At 42.2% G+C, this 16,226-nt stretch overlaps 2 protein-coding genes across 7 annotated transcripts in view; one reads left to right on the top strand and one right to left on the bottom strand.

Annotated features, from left to right (window-relative positions):
* Positions 1-16,226, bottom strand: part of cmss1 (cms1 ribosomal small subunit homolog) — a 331,630-nt gene that overhangs the window by 257,370 nt on the left and 58,034 nt on the right. The gene's annotated exons all lie outside the window — the stretch shown is intronic.
* filip1l (filamin A interacting protein 1-like) overlaps positions 1-16,226 on the top strand; it is a 253,006-nt gene that overhangs the window by 197,872 nt on the left and 38,908 nt on the right. The gene's annotated exons all lie outside the window — the stretch shown is intronic.

Raw genomic sequence — 16,226 nt, 5'->3', positions numbered from 1 at the left:
AACTGCACCTAAAATTTCAAGGATCATCAAGGCTAACTTAAAAGGCAGGAAAAATAGCATCAGGAAAAGAAGGAACATGTGGAAAACATGTGCATATACCAGCACAGAAAACTAAAGTAATCATTAACTTAAAAAAAAAGTTTAAGAATGAGTACATAATGTTTTCTTGTCTCCTCTTTATGACTGTAGTTGCATCATACATTTTCCTTATATAAAACAGCTCAGAAGAGCATTAAACCAAATCAAAGTTATGGATTTATCAATGAGTTACATAGTCATTTGTTTAAAATAAAAGGCACCTCTAGTTTTAAGGGGACGAAACAATGAAAACTAGTCTGCAAACAAACTTATTAAATGGGAAGGCAGAACTGTTATTTTTCAGAAATTTCTCAATGATGATCTTCACGTTCAGAAGCTGTTTGTATCTTTTCAATGAGACAAGCCAAAGCAAGGGCACAATTTTCCTCCCATACAAAAGGCTGCGGACATCACAAGCAATAACTTGAGCAGTCTGATAATAAAGGTGTAACTGTCCAAATCAAAACACTTAGCGACGCTGGGATTTAAAACGACTCTAAGCATCTGTTTGGGAAGCAAGCGTATTACAAAACTATCGCGGTGTTAGTTTGGGGGATGCGTCCAATTTCAGCAATTGAACAAGAGAGAAGTGGCACATCTGTCTCATTTGCATTACAATTCATCCCCAGCACAATGTCAGCCTCGGATTCTGCCGACCGTTACAGCATTCACCTCGCAAATTCCAACGTCAGGCAAAAATCACCCGGGTTTTGATGAAGCGACTTTTCCCAGCTTTTAGTATGTTACATTCTAATAGGAACCAAACTTGTGTGTTTTCCCACAGATCCCTCATTCACACTGCGTTTATTTTCCTCCCCTATCACTCTCTGTACAAGCCCTGTTCGCTTTGGAAATTTCTTCCCCAATGTTCTGGAGGTTAAATTGCTAATTGACCCCAGAACGTTAGTAAAATAACTGTAATGTGAACCAGTCTACAACTATCGACTGAAAGCATGACATCACTTGCAGCCAATCAGCTGCAACTACTCCATTCACTGGGAACATTCTTCTAGCAGTGGTTTTTTTTTCCTCTTTTCTAATTTTGAACAAGAACACTACAAGTATATCCAGCACTCCCAAAATTGCTCATCATTCTCGGTAACAGTTCTAACAAGTGCTCATAGTTCTATTTTGTCCTATTCATACTTGTGCTTTCTGAAGAACGTGCAGTAAGGCACATATAAACACTATTGTTTTAACTCATTTGATGTTTTAGGGCAATCATCAAGGAAATGCTTGAAACAAGAAGGTTTAACATGTTTCCTCGTCTACGACTGAAGTCTATCAAAAGAAAGTTTCAGAAATTGTTACAGTTACTGATGTCAAGTCTATTGAGTTTAAGCTTTATTTGGATCTTTCATTGATTAGACAAACTTACAAACTACAAGAAAAAGTCCTAAAAATCTGCATGAATGTTGGATAAGCAGGATATAGACTAAGTTTTAAAATGAAATGTTTAGGAAATATACAATTCTTACAGCATTGATAGAAATTTTGGAATCAAGAATGTATATATCTATTGAAGTCTTCACTGTCCACAACACACTCGGGCTGATTTTTAAGAATCATAGAATCCCTACAGTGCAGAAGGAGACCATTCAGCCCATTGAGCCTCAACCAATGACAATTGCTAATCCCCTGATATGAGGGTCAATTTAGCATGGGTTAGATTGATTGGCCATGCTAAATTGACCCTATTGTCAGGGGATTAGCAGGGTAAATATGTGGGGTTCCAGGAATAGGGCCTGGGTGGGATTGTGGTCGGTGCAGACTCCATGGGCTGAATGGCCTCCTTCTGCACTGTCGGGATTCTATGATTCAATCCCACCCAGGCCCTACCCCCGTAAACCCAAGTATTTATCCTGCTAATCCCCCTGACACTAAGGGGCCAATGGCATGGCCAATCACCCTAACCAGCACATCTTTGGAGCATGGGAAGAATCAGGAGCACCCAGAAGAAACCTATGCAGACACAGGGAGAACATGCAAACTCCAGACGGACAGTGACCCGAGGCCAGAATTGAACCCAGGTCCCTGCAGCAGTGCTAACCACTGTGTCACCGTGTTGCTAACTTTTAACTTTGGCTGTTCAGCAGAGATGAGAGGGGTGGACAGGTGAAATCACTTGTGGGATGTACCTAGCAATGTCACACTGACTTTTCACAGGTCCCAATCTTAACCTGCTCTTTAATAGGCACGAAGATTACCCCCCCTCCTCCCCCCACCCGAGAAGATATAAATATGCAGATTTGTCTCTGATAAAATTGTCAAGACCTGGCTGCAATTTTAGACTGCAAACCTGCACAGGGAAGCCATTGCGATTGCCCCACCAGAAAACCTAGCGGAAAAAGGAGCTGGGGCCAAAAGTGATTTTTCTGTGTTGAATAAAAAACTAACCTGGGAGGGGAGAGGGACAGGAGGCAGAAATAGGATACTCCTCCGGGCCCCATAATGTTAAGCATCCTCAGAAGCAAGATCCATCCCTCCTTCAACTGTGAGACCCTCCAAATTGAACAACAAGTATAATTTCTTCAATCCCAGGAGTGGCCTCCTGCTGCTCACCGTTCTGCTACCAGGGCGGCACGCTAGCACAGTGGGTTAGCACTGCAGCCTCACAACGCCAGGGACTCGGGTTCGATTCCCAGCTTGGGTCACTGTGTGGAGTTTACACGTTCTCCCCGTGTCTGCGTGGGTTTCCTCCGGGTGTTCTGGTTTCCTCCCACAGTCCAAAGATGTGCGGGTTAGGTGGATTGGCTATGCTAACTTTCCCCTTAGTGTCGGGGGAGTAACTCAGGTAAATGCATGGGGATAGGGCCTGGGTGGGATTAATGTCGGTGCACTCGATGGGCTGAATGGCCTCCTTCTGCACAGTAGGTTTCTATGTTCTATGTTTACTGACCATCAGCCAGCTTCTGCCTCTCAAGGGAGGCAATGGCCTAGTGGTATTATTGCTCGACTATTAATCCAGAAACTGAGCTAATGTTCTGGGAATCCACGTTTGAGTGCCACCACAGCAGATGGTGGAATTTGAATTCAATTTAAAAAAAAAAGAATAATTGGAATCTACTGATGACCATGTCTATTCTCTGAAAAACTCATCTGGTACACTAATGTCCTTTAGGGAAGGAAATCTGCCGTTCTTACCTGGTCTGGCCTACATGAAACTCCAGAGCCACAGCAATGTGGTTGACTCTAAACTGCCCTCGGGCAATGAGTGAGACACAAAATCTCCTGGGTCTTAATTGTTGATGTTGAAACAGTTTGTCATCTGCCTTGGTTCCTGCCCACTAGACCCCTGCGCCAAGTTAAAATTGGGCACCTCACATAGGAATAGATGCAAACAACTGTACAAAATTGTCATGTCTTAACATTCCCGGGGAAAAAAAAACAGGGAATTTTTTGCAACTACTCATCAAAATAATACTCACTTGGGCAATAGGATTTTCAAGCTCCATGCTAAAAAAAAAGTTAAAAGTATGCTGCGCTCTGCCTAATGATCACCTTTTTAAAAAAAAGTTATTGTACCCAGGTCACCTTTTTCCAATGGTTGCTCTTAAGTTCAGCTCGTTTATTTTGGAGTTTGGGCATAAAGTTTACAATTGTGTATATATAAAGTAAAAAAATGCCTAATATAAAAGATTTCAATTTCAGGTCTCATAATTTAGTCGAATGTGCTTCTTTTAGCAAGCTCGCCTGGATGTTTTTGGCCTCTTGAACTTGCAGTCACATTTTGAAATAAGGAATGTCTGAAGTAAATTATAACCTTCTGTGCACTTTTTTAAACAACACTCACCACAAAAATATAGAAAGGACACAAACCCTCTCAAGTTGTGAAAACCAGCCAGTGATCATGATTCAGCTATTACTGTCAAGATAAGAGGCCGATGTGTTTCCTATGAAGTGGGCTTGCCAAGTTCTGACTGCCTTTTGAGACTCAAGACTTTTAGCTTTTCTTCTTGGGGGCACAATTTTTTAAAAAAATTTTTTTCTTTTTACTCCATCCTTAAAGTTACAAAGCCAATGCTCGGAGTGGACCAGGCAGATCCAAATCCATTCCTTGCTTGCTCCAAAAACCAAATTCAAATTCCAATCGAATCCAATTCATGGTCCCCTCAAGGGATACAAACAGGGTCCAAGTTGACAAGATGAGGCATTGCACCCCATCTTGGGCTTGATCTGACACTCGTCCTTAGCCAAAAGGCCGAGAAGCGATCTTGGAGGCACAAATACTAAAGGACCATTATGCAAAACACTTCTAATTCACTGGTTTAGGCCTCAGTTGAGCATGGTGTCCAATTCTGGGCACCACACTTTTAGGAACAATGTCAAGGCCTCAGAGATGATGCTCACCTCACCTGATGAAGGGGCAACGCTCCGAAAGCTCATGCTACCAAATAAACCCGTTGGACTTTAACCTGGTGTTGCGAGACTACTTTCTGTGCCTACCCCAGTCCAACAGGGGTAGGCACAGTACAGCAACTCCACATCAAAGCAGTGATTTACCATAACTAGAGATGATGGGAAGACTAGCAAAGCTGGAATTGTTCTCCACAGAATGGCAAAGGTTACGGGGAGATTTAATAGAGCTGTTAAAAATCGTGAAGTATTTTGAACTATTTTGGGACCCGGGTTCGATCCTCGGCTTGGGTCACCGTCTGTGCAGAGTCTGCATGTTCTCCCAGTGTCTGCATGGATTCTCTCCGGATGCTCTGGTTTGCTCCCACAGTCCAAAAGACTGGCTGGTTAGGCGCATTGACCGTGCTAAATTCTCCCTGTGTACCCGAACTGGTGCCGGAGTGTGGCAACTAGGGGATTTTCACAGTAACTTCATTGCAGTGTTAATGTAAACCCACTTGTGACACGAATAAATAAAAACTTTAAAAACTTATTTTAAGCATTGACTGGAACTAATTAGCTAGCTTTGTCAAAAAGCCTGCAAAGGCACAATGTGTCGAATAGCAGATAAAGGAGGCTACAAGATTGATAGGCTAGTAAACTTTTGCTACGAATTTCAGCTTGCAATTTTCAAGTACAAGTACTCCAAGAAACATATTTTTCTGTCATTGGAAGGTATTTCTAAACACTAGTTCTTGAATAATGTCATTTAATACGCATTTATTTTCAAAACGTGCTAACCGAAATCAGAAAAGCATTAAACAACAAACTAAGAGGAGATGGGATGATTAGAGAAAGAAGAAGAAGAATTGTACGTGGTACTGTTGTGGTGGAAGGTTCTTCACAGATGTGCCTTATGGCTGTTGACATTTTTTTGAGGGGAGGCATAAATAAGCTGGTCTAAGTTTGCTGATGAAATTTGGGAATTGCAAACAGCATAACAATTCCTCTAAACACAGAGATTTGGATAAGATCTGTTCAAAACAATTTGGAAGGAGGGGCAGGAAGTTGGGCCGATGTGTTGGATGTTGTTCAGTGTGGATATATACAAAATGACAAGTTGGATAGTGCAACAAGCAGTAGGAATATCAGTTAAATTGTGTTAGTCGGCAGAAGACAAAACAGAGGGAGAATCTGGAGGCACTGAAACCATATATGCAAAGTTTACAAAACTGTAGGATACATAACCTCAGGAATAGAAGTCTCGTGGTGTTAATCAATTTGGGGAAAAAGATAGGTCAAGTCATTCCCAGAGTACTAAAGAGGGCGGAGGGATCATAGAAGTGAAGAGAGTACAACCAAAGTTAACTAAAATTGATATTTAAATTAGGCATCTATGCCAAAAGGGGAAGCTACAGAAATTAGTAACCTTTACACTGTAGAGAAAATGTTCAAAGTTCTCACATGCATTTAACATTCTTAGAGACTTAGATACATTCACTATAAACACAAACGTCACAAGAGGGCCGGACTGAATGTTAGGCCAAAGGTGGTAAACACATTGCTTGTTTTTTTTAAAAAGTTTATTTATTCGTCACAAGCAAGGCTTACATTAACACTGCAATGAAGTTACTGTGAAATTCCCCTAGTCGCCACAGTCCAGCGCCTGTTCAGGTCAATGCACCTAACCAGCACATCTTTCAGAATGTGGGAGGAAACTGGAGCACCTGGAGGAAACCCTCGCAGACACAAGGAGAACGTGCAGGCTCCACACAGATAGTGGCCCAAGCCGGGAATCGAACCTGGGTCCCTGGCGCTGTGAAGCAGCAGTGCTAACCACTGTGCCACCCAGACCTAAACTACTTTACATGGCAGGATGGTGAATATTTGAAACAGACAACCCAGCAGACATGAATAGTATCAGCAAGTTGAAGAGGGGAACTGCCGAGATAATTGGCAGAGAAAGCAATTGAGGAGTACAAGAGAGTGAGGAATAATCTTTGGTTTCAGGAAGAAAGATATCCCTTTACATTTCATATTTCTAATAAGACTCTTGAATGAAATAATTAACTTTTTGATAACTACAATATTTCTGCATCAAATTTGAATTTAACACTAAGACCCTCCATTTTCTTTTGTACACATGAAGAACATTTAACTTAAGTGCACACTCCACACAAGTGGAATTTTCACCCACCCATCCCCAAAGAAAACTGAATCAGAAGGCATTTTGCATAAATACAGAGCTAAGCAAAATTCCTATTTAAAAGGAAAACCTGTTACATATATTCAGCTATTTTTCACTAACCATCCAATTGATAAGGAATTAATATTTTTAGTAACTGCAAAATTTATCACTCTTGTACATGAGAGACAACTTCTTTGAAAGATCGAGTGTGTGATTTATCCATTTTTTTTGACAAGTAACAAAATACATAGATCGCAAAATTCATGAGTAAAATAAGGAATTGCAGCATTGTTCGTGTTTTCCAGTTGCCAAAATATATACTGAAGCTGAAAGCATTGTAGATAAATTCTCAGCTGGGAAACATCACACATTTTATGTTAGCAGCACACCATTTTCAAGAATTAAACACTGAAATTATTGACTGGGGATTTAATTGTTATATTCAAATGTCATGTTTCCTGCCAATCAGAATTAACATCAGTTCATCAATCTACATTGTGTTGCCTTCCTGGTGTCAGGGTAAAGGTCATCACGGAGAGAATGCAGAATATTCAGCGGGGCAAGAACCAAACCAGATGTTGTGGTACATATTGGTACCCATGACATAGAGAGGGCAGGTACTATGGTCCTAAAGCTTTTAAAGGAGAGAAGTTAAAAGTAGAACCTCAAAAGCAATCTGTGGATTACTCCCAATGCGAGTAGAAAATAAAATATGAGGGAAGGCAATGGCCCAGTGACATTATCATAGAGGTTTACAGCATGGAAACAGGCCCCCTGGCCCAACTTGTCCATGCCACCCAGTTTTTACCACCAAGCTAGTCCCAACTGCCTGCATTTGGCCCATATCCCTCTATACCCATCTTACCCATGTAACGTCTAAATGCTTTTTAAAAGATAAAATTGTACCCGCCTCTACTACTGCCTCTGGCAGCTTGTTCCAGACACTCACCACCCTCTGAGTGAAGAAATTGCTCCTTTGGATCCTTTTGTATCTCTCCCCTCTCACCTTAAACCTTTGTCCTCTAGTTTTAGACTCCCCTACCTTTTGGAAAAGATGTTGACTATCCACCTTATCTATGCCCCTCATTATTTTATAGACCTCTATAAGATCATTCCTAAGCCACCTATGCTCCAGGAAGAAAAGTCCCAGTCTATCCAGCCTTTCCTTCTAACTCAAACCATCAAGTCCCGGAAGCATCCTAGTAAATCTTTTCTGCACCATTTCTAGTTTAATAATATCCTTTCTATAATAGGGTGACCAGAACTGTACACAGTATTCCAAGTGTGGCTTACCAATGTCTTGTACAACTTCAACAAGATTATTAATCCAGAAACTCAGCTAATGTTCTGAGGACCTGGGTTTGAATCCCTGCCACGGCAGATGGTGGAATTTGAATTCAATAAAATAATTAACCGATGACCATGAAACCATTATCGATTGTCAAAAAAATCCATCTGGTTCACTAATGTCCTTTAGGGAAAGAAATCTGCTGACCTTACCTGGTCTGGCCTACATGTTATTCCAGAGCCACAGCAATGTGGTTGACTCTTAACTGAAATAGTCTAGCAAGCCACGCAGTTTCAAGGGTAACTAGGGATGGCTAATAAATGCAGGCCAGCCAGTGACGCCCATGTCAAATGAATGTATGTGAAAAAAACAATGTGCAGCTTGAGGCACGGCAATGGATTCAGATTTTTCAGGGGGGAGAGTTAGGACCAGTACCGAGTCAGGACCTCTTCACTAGGGATGATTTGCACCTCAACAGAATTGGAATCAATATCCTCATGGGGAGGTTCACCAATGTGGCTTGGTGCAGAGGGTTTAAACTAAATTAGTAGAGGCATGGAAACGAGCAAATAAAAGTACAAAAGAGAAATATGATGCAGAAAGGAATGCAAGTGTTGGATAGTACTACAGAAGGAAGCAATATCATATTTGTGATAACCCCCCATGAGGTCCACGGGGAAATCACTGATTGATCTCCCTGTGGGACTCATTGTGTACGAGATCCCTTGGTAACAGGCAGTAGCCTAACCAGCTGGAACTCATTACCTGAGCCTTTTATAAGGCAGGCCCAGGACTGGGCCTGCTGTACTGCAGTTCCAGACACGGACTAGTATGTGTACACCCTGTAGTGGTTTTACTTTGCATTCCGTAATAAACTATGTTCCTTACCATTTGGGCTTCCTGAGTGATTACAATATTAAGTAGGAGTAGACCATGATATACAAGAATACAAAGTCAGGTTTATATGGACTTTAGTAAGGCATTTGACAAGGTCCCACATGGCAGACTGGTACAAAAACTAAAATCACATGGGATTCAGGGTGGGCTGGCTAGGTGGATACAGAACTTGGTTATAGAAGACAGAGAGTGGCGGTGGAAAGGTGTTTTTCAGAATGGAGATCTGTAGCTAGTGGTGTTCTGCAGGGATCAGTGCTGGGACCTCTGTTGTTTGTAGTATATATAAATGACCTGGAAGAAAATGTGGTGGTCTGATTAATAAGTTTGCAGATGACACAAAAATTGGTGGAGTTGCTGATAGTGCCGGGGATTGTCAGAGGATAAAACAGGATGTAGATAGATCGGAGACTTGGGCACAGAAATGGCAGATGGAGTTTAATCCGGACAAATGCGAGGTGATGCATTTTCCTAGAATCATAGAAACCCTACAGTGCAGAAGGAGGCCATTCGGCCCATCGAGTCTGCACCGACCACAATCCCACCCAGGCCCTACCCCCACATATTTACCCGCTAATCCCTCTAACCTACACATCCCAGGACTCTAAGGGGCAATTTTTTTTAACCTGGCCAATCAACCTAACCCGCACATCTTTGGACTGTGGGAGGAAACCGGAGCACCCGGAGGAAACCCACGCAGACACGAGGAGAATGTGCAAACTCCACACAGACAGTGACCCGAGCCGGGAATCGAACCCGGGACCCTGGAGCTGTGAAGCAGCAGTGTTAACCACTGTGTTACCGTGCCGCCCCATTTTGGAGGATCAAATTTAGGTGTGAATTACTGTAAATGGCAGAACCCTTGGGAACATTAGCATACAGAGGGATCTGGGCGTGCAGGTTCACAGTTCCCTAAAACTGGCAACATAGGTGATCAAGATGAGTAAGGAGGCATATGTCATGCTTGCCTTCATCAGTTGGAGCATTGAGTAGAAGAATTGGGAAATCATGTTGCACCCATATAAAACTTTGATTAGGCCGTATTTGGAGTATTGCATGCAGTTCTGGTCACCACACTACCAGAAGGATATGGAAGCTTTGGAGAGAGTGCAAAGCAGGTTCACCAGGATGTTGTCTGGTCTCACGGGCGTGGTCTGTGAGGAGAGGTTGAATAAACTAGGATTTTTTCCCACTGGAAAGACAAAGGTTGAAGGGAGACCTGATAGAGGTCTACAAAATTATGAAAGGCACAGACAGGGTGGATAGTCAGAGGCTTTTTCCAAGGGTAGTGTCAATTACTAGGGGGCACAGGTCCAAGGTGAGAGGGGAAGTTTAAGGGAGATATGCGAAAGATGTTTTTCACGCAGAGAGTGGTGGGTGCCTGGAACGCGCTGCCAGAGGAGGTGGTGGAAGTAGGCACATTAGCATCTGGATGGATACATGAATAGGGAGGGAAAAGAGGGATATGGACCAAGTAAAGGCAGATGATTTTTTTTCATTTAATTAGGGCATCATGATCGGCACAGGCTTGGAGGGCTGAAGGGCCTGTTCCTATGCTGTACTTTTCTTTGTTCTATGTGATGGATAGGGTGAAAATTCATAGACAGGATGTACTGGAGAGCCCGGCAATAATAGCCCAGTTTGCTAAAGGAAGTAAGGGTGCAGATATAAAAAGGTTGGCCATTATCTTCCAATCTTCCCTAGATATGAGGGAGATGCCTCAGGTTAGAAAAGTGGTGAATGTGATATCCTTATTCAAGGTCGTTCTCAGTAACTACAGTTAACAGCAGTGGTGGGTAATGTTTTAGGAACAGTGATCAGGGAAAGACCTAACGGCACTTGGAGGTTTGAGTTAATTAATGAGAGCCAGCATGAATTTGTAAAAGGCAGTTTGTGTTTGACTAATCTATTTAAAATTTTTGATGCCACAGCAGAGAACGTTGATGAAGGAAACACAGTGGATTTTGTCTATTGGGATTTTAAGAAAACATTTGACAAAATACCACATAAAAGACTGGTTAACATAATTGAGACTCTCAAAATAGGAGAGTCAGTGTCAGCTTGGATTAAAAATTTGACATAAGGACAGAAAACAGCAAGCTGGGATAAATGGTTGTTTTTGAAAATATAGGTTGGTAGACAATAGCATTCCCCAAGGGTCAGTGCCGGCCCACTGCTTTTTTTGATACATGGCTATCGGGATACGGTGTAAAATTACAAAGTTTGCTGATGACAAACTTAATGTGGCAAATAGTGAAAGTGATACCAATTGACTGGCAACAGGACACAGATCGACTAGCATAATAAGTAGATGTGGCACAATGGCAGATGCAATTTAATGTTGAGAAATACAAAATGGTGCATTTCAGCTGAAGGGTTCGGTAGAAATAATACAGGCATAATAGCACGGTTCTGAAGAGTGTGCAGAACAGAATGAACTTGGGAGTTCATGCGCATTGATCTTTGAAGGCAACAGGACTTGTTGGTGTAGTTAGAAAAACATATGGGATTTCAGAACAGAGCCATCGGGCAGGATTTTCCACCTTTGCTGTATTAAAACTTGAAACACACCTAGCCTTTTTAATAACGCGCGGAGAATTAAATTGGCTCAAGATTGGTATCTGTAATGGTAGGAACCTCAGGAGGTGGCCTAGATGAATCATCCACTTGACACTTCTGGCTAAAGATGGTTGATAATGCTTCAGCTTTGTCTTTTGCAGACACACAGGACTTTTCCATAATTGAGGATGGGGATGTTCATGAAGCCTTCTTTTGTTACCTCTTTAATTACTCTTCATGCCTGGAAGTGGTAGGGATGTAGAGTTTTGAGCTTGATTGTGCAATAAACTTAGTTCCATCTACATGCTGCTTCTATTGTTTAGCATGCACATAGACCAGTGATGTAGCTTTGCCAGGTTGGCCCTGCATTTTTAGGAATGTGCTTTGCTGCCCTTGCCTTACTTCCAATGCACTCCTCATTGAACCAGGATTGGTCAACTGGCTTGCTGTTAACGCTACAGTGAGGGATATGCTGGGCTACGAGGGTTGATTGTGGTGGCAAAAAATCTAGTTGAGCTGATGGCCCACAATATCCCACTAGTTCTGTTTGACTGCATGGCTCTGCCCTGCCCACTACCAGTTGAATACCAGCGGAGGTGGAATGAAGCCCTTAAGTGGACATTAATTGGTGCTGGGACTGGAATGCTAGCTACAAGCCTTTCTGACCTGGATTCAGTCAGGGCAGGAAGGCAGGCAGCTCCAAAAATAGTCAGCACCCTTCCACCTGATTAAATGAATCCCCTCCTCGCCCTCACCCCAATCTCCAAACTCACCTCAAGGGAGGGCATTAAATTTCACCCAAGGTCTCACGAGCAGCAAATTATTAAATGCCTTCCATGGTCTTGGGAAGCACTCCAGTCAGCAAATTCTGAAGTGTAATGCATTAACTGTTATATCCCTACTATGCATATGCATTCATTAAGGACAATAAAACTCTTATTTATTGTCACATTTGTTGGTAAAAGTATTATTTCTTGCACACTATACAAAGCATACTGTTCGTAGAGAAGGAAAGGAGAGTGCAGAATGTAGTGTTATAGTCATCACCCTCTTACTAATTACTGGTTACATTTTAGGATACATGCAGATACAACTGGGTACAATGTCTGTAGGATCAGTAGGACAGCCAAAGCTTTACTGCAAGGACACTTGGCAGTGTGACCTGAAGGCTTTATACCTCGATTATCGCACCTCCGAGCTACCAGCTGACAACAGAGGGTGATGGCAACGCCCTCCTCTGAGCTGGTGCGCACCACCAAAATGGCCAGTGGCTACAGTGAGTTGGTAACAGAAGCTAACACTAAACACCAAGCCATAACAGCATTCAGTAGCTTCATGTGCAGCACTTGTGGTCTGCCTCTCAAGGATTGGCTTCCAGAGCCATAAGCAAAGCTGTACGATACGAGGACACCCCATCTGAAATGGATCTGTTTGCTGTGTGTCCATCACCTTGTGTAGATGGAAGGACAGTAAGAAGTTTAACAACACCAGGTTAAAGTCCAACAGGTTTATTTGGTAGCAAAATGTGGCTTTTGCTACCAAATAAACCTGTTGGACTTTAACCTGGTGTTGTTAAACTTCTTACTGTGTTTACCCCAGTCCAATGCCGGCATCTCCACATCACAGATGGAAGGATGCAGATGGTTGACAATGTATAGGAGGTAAAGGCGAGGAACCTAGACTAGTGACAGGATGCCCAAAAAATGAAAATCAAATAAACCCGGGATATGTTGCACAATTTGTTACTCCCAGGAATAAGCTATTTTCCTCCCCAGGTAGGCAGCACAGTGACACAATGGTTAGCACTGCTGACACAGCACCAGGGTCCTGGGTTCAAATCCCGGCTTGGGTCACTGTGCAGAGTTTGCACATTCTCCCCGTGTCTGCGTGGTTTCCTCCAGGTGCTCCAGTTTTCTCCCACAGTCCGAAAGATGTCAGGTGTTGGGTGGATTGGCCATACTAAATTGCCCCTTAGTGTCAGGGAGGCTAGCTAGGGTAAATGCATGGGGTTATGGGGAAAGAGCCTGGCTGGGATTGTTGTCAGTGCAGACTCAATGGGCCGAATGGCCTCCTTCTGCAGTCTATGATTCTATGAAAAGGGAACTTGTTCATTCAAGTTACCATCATAGTCAGCAGTAGAAAAGATCGCACCAACTTGACAATGTTATTTATATGATCTGCATAGAGATTGTCTTGGTGGTTGGTGTGATCTTTACTGCTTCGGCCTGTTAAATATACTTAATATTCTCTATAAAACACACAATGAAAGCACACCATCAACAATAGACCTAATGGCACACCAATAATAAGGTCCATTACACACACTCTGCCATTTCACTTGACCCTGTTGCTGGATCAAAATCCTGCAACTTCCTTTCTAACAGCACTGTGGGTGTGCCTACACCACATGGACTGCAGCAGTTCAAGAAGGCAGCTTACCATTACGTTCCCAAGGGCAATTATGCATGGGCAATAAATGCCGGCCTAGCCAGCATCACCCACATCCCACGCATGAATTTTTAGAAAACTAACCGTGCTTTGACTGCATTCTCCATCCAGTATAAACTGACATAATATATGAAATAACATGACTAAAAAATCAACATGACACTGTTTACTTGTGATGCATCATTTTATATTCAGACACTGGGTGGGATTTTCCAGCCATGCTCGCCCCAAAGCTGGAAGATCCCGCCCGAGATCAACGGACGTTTGAATGGTCTGTGTCCCGCCCGCTACGATTCCTGTGGCGGGCCGGATGGTAAAATTCAGCCCACTGAATTTTTGTCTTAGAATATTCCACATATTAAAAAATAATTTCTCATTTAAACAGCTACAAAGATAACTCAATAAAGGTTAAAATTGTTGCTTTAGTGAGATGCAAGAATTTTTAATTAAATTTTTAATTAAAGTCGTGCATGCTTAGTTAAGAAATTCGCTTAAATAGGGAAAATAGGTCAAATGGCCAATACAGTAATTGATCCAATGGACAATATTCATTCAGTATTATGATTGCTATGCACCGATCTGGAGCGACATATGTGTCACTGATTATAGACATAGTGCTAAATTGGTGCAATGGTTCAGTTTTCATTGAACAATTAATGAGACATGACCTCCCCTTCACAAAATCAGAGGGTGGTGAGTGTCTGGAACAAGCTGCCAGAGGTAGTGGTAGAGGCGGGTACAATTTTGTCTTTTAAAAAGCATTTAGACAGTTACATGGGTAAGATGGGTACAGAGGGATATGGGCCAAACGTGGACAATTGGGACTAACTTAGTGGTTAAAAACTGGGAGGTATGGACAGGTTGGGCCAAAGGGCCTGTTTCCATGCTGTAAACCTCTATGACGATGACTCTTAAGTGGCAGTTGCTGCTCTGGGCCGAGTCTATCACTTCCACTTCCACATTCCCCCCTCCTTTTGCCCTCTTCCCCCTGACCATCATCATGCTTCCTTTCTTTTCTCCACCCTCAAAAACACCAATGCTGCAGTGTTCAACCTCTTTCCTACTCCTGGCACAATCCCAGCCTTCTCTCCCTCTTAACAACTTCCCCTGGCCTCTTCCCCCTCTCAGCTTCCTTTGAAAGGCCCACTGAAGCAGTAATCGCTGCCTTCTACAAACAGCGAGCCTAACTGTCCTAGTGTGGCAACTAGGGAATTTTCACAATAACTTCATTGCAGTGTTAATGTAAGCCTACCTGTGACACTCATAAAAATAAACTTTATAAATAAACTTTCAACTCCGGAAGTCCCTATCTATACAACTCTACCTCGCTTTTCTCCTTTGTCACATTTCTCAAAGGCTACCTTTTTGACAAACTTTTGGTCTTCTCTCCAAATATATCCTGAGACTCAGTGTCAAATTTTGTTTGATAATATTCCTGTGAAATGCCGAGGGTCGTTATTCTACATTAAAGACCCTACATAGATACATATTGCCCTTGTTAATGTAATCTCCATTTTATAGAAGTTAATAAAGTCTAGGCCAGCTATAGTCTGAAGCAAATAGAATGGGCATAGTAAGAAGTCTCACAATACCAGGTTAAAGTTCACCACCTTTATTTGGTATCATGAGCTTTTGGAGCGCTGCTCCTTCGTCAGGTGAGCTTACCAAATAAACCTGTTGGACTTTAATCTGGTGCTGTGGAACTTCTGACTGTGCCCACCCCAGTTCAACGCCGGCATCTCCACATCATGACAAATAGAACGGCTAGAAAAGTAAAACGTGGTACTGAAAAATAAATACAGGGTATCTGAAAGTCTATTTTTGACATCCTTACCGCAAAAATGGCAAGGTAAGCAGTGCAGACAAACACCTAGACTTCCCATGTTAAAACTCAACAAGGTTCAAAGAAAGTGTGTATTTAGATGTGTTTGATGTTCGGATTTATGGATAAAGAATACTCGATCTGTACCAGTGTGGTTTTTTTTCCACATTTCAAAATAACAACACCCCACACCGAGGCTGACATTTCACCCTTATACTCAACATACAACTCATTTTATAGGGCTTTTCTTGAGGTTTCAGAGATCAACTTCTATGTCTACATTTATAGTACATTTAACCACTTTTTGGCCAACATTATTAACAAAAATAATTTTGGAAAACAACCAGGCATTGAGGTATAAATAAAAGGCACAAATTTCTGAAAACATTTAGCAGATCAGATTACCTCTGCGAAAAGAACAGAAGGTTCGACAGAATATCGGAAACATGCTCATCTGTTCTTTCCACAGATCCTGATTGGGTTGCTGTGTCTCCAACAGTTTCTGTTTTTATTTCAGGTTTCCATTATCTACAGCTTTGTGTTGTTAAAGTTTACACGTTGAGCACTCAAAAATTAGTTATGCTGAACGATTTTTCTCAAGTGTTTAAAAGAAA

This window comes from Mustelus asterias, chromosome 17 (assembly GCF_964213995.1).
Source record: "Mustelus asterias chromosome 17, sMusAst1.hap1.1, whole genome shotgun sequence".
Classification (NCBI taxonomy): Eukaryota; Metazoa; Chordata; class Chondrichthyes; order Carcharhiniformes; family Triakidae; genus Mustelus; species Mustelus asterias.
This window is presented reverse-complemented; position numbering and strand designations above follow the sequence as displayed.